The sequence below is a fragment of the Chrysochloris asiatica genome, unplaced genomic scaffold (assembly GCF_000296735.1).
Source record: "Chrysochloris asiatica unplaced genomic scaffold, ChrAsi1.0 scaffold00138, whole genome shotgun sequence".
Classification (NCBI taxonomy): Eukaryota; Metazoa; Chordata; class Mammalia; order Afrosoricida; family Chrysochloridae; genus Chrysochloris; species Chrysochloris asiatica.
In genome coordinates this window covers 5,831,710-5,832,861 of record NW_006408656.1, presented here as the reverse complement: position 1 = coordinate 5,832,861, position 1,152 = coordinate 5,831,710, and the positions used below count along the sequence as shown (strand labels likewise).

General features: G+C 38.1%; 1 protein-coding gene across 1 annotated transcript in view; it reads right to left on the bottom strand.

Moving 5' to 3' along the window:
- The window catches only part of LOC102830260 (natural resistance-associated macrophage protein 2-like), a 24,075-nt gene extending 23,661 nt beyond the window's left edge, over positions 1–414 (bottom strand). Inside the window, exon 1 of the mRNA XM_006870135.1 lies at positions 357–414. The gene's annotated coding sequence lies outside the window, so the exon portion shown is untranslated. The remainder of the gene's footprint in view (positions 1–356) is intronic.
- Positions 415–1,152: the final 738 nt, after the last annotated feature.

The following is a 1,152-nucleotide window of genomic DNA, read 5'->3' as shown; positions in this document are numbered from 1 at the left end:
TATAAGGCATTCCCCGGGCTAGTTCAATGTTCCAAACATAAATGAAATATCAGGAAATGCTATAAGCAGCCCAAGTTGGGAATCAGTTCTGCCCTTGCAAGCATTACTGTTACAAATAATGCTAATTGGGCTCTTCATCTCAGAATTAGAAATAAAATATGAGGCAGGTCTCAGTGGCTATAAATTCATTTATTTACACCCCAAATAACCAGATAGTGACATCTGAATGGAACATGGGGGAAACGGGGACAATTTTTGTTGGAATAGGAAATGAGAGGAAAAATACTACAAGGGCCTGTTACTGACTTAAGCTTAATTTCAAATAGAAATTAGAGAATAAAAAAGTTGTAATTTACCATCATCTGATTTCGTCTGCTCAGGATCCAACACTATGGTTCTTAGAACAGAGTTCCTAGAATAGAGTTCTACAAAGGAAAAGAGTGAGGGAAAGATATTAGCAACAACAAAGGACAAACCAGAACCAGCAATTTGCTACTCTGTATAAATGAACCCTTATTATGTAAAAAGAACAAGTCTTGTACCCAAGTAATTGTTGTTATGTGCAGTCCATCTGGTTCCGATTCATAGAGACTCTATGCACAACAGAAGGAAGCATTGCTGGTCCTGCCCATCAATACTGCCAGTGTGTCAATCCATCTTGTCGGGATCTTCCTCTTTTTCAGTGACCCTCCACTTTCCCAAGTATGATGTCCTTCTTCAAGGACTGAATCCCTCCAATAACATGTCCAAAGTACAAAGTCTCACCATCCTTATTTCTAAGGAGCATTCAGGCTATTCCTTATTCATTGTCCAACTTTCACATGTATATGAGGCAACTCAAAATACCAAGACTTGAGTCAGGTACACCTTAGTACTCAAACTGACATTTATGCTTTTTAACATTTTTAAGAGGACTTTTATAGCAGATTTTTCTAATGCAATAATACATTGTTTGATTTCTTGACTGCTGCTTACGTGAGCATTTAGTGTGGATCTAAGTAATTAAATAACTTTTAAAATAACTGTTGTTGTTAGTGCCATCAAGTCAGGACTGACTCATAGCGACCCTATGCATAGCATGACGAAACACTGCCCGATCCTGGGCCAACAGTTATTTTCCATCACTTGTCTGTCAGTTTGTCATACTGTGGT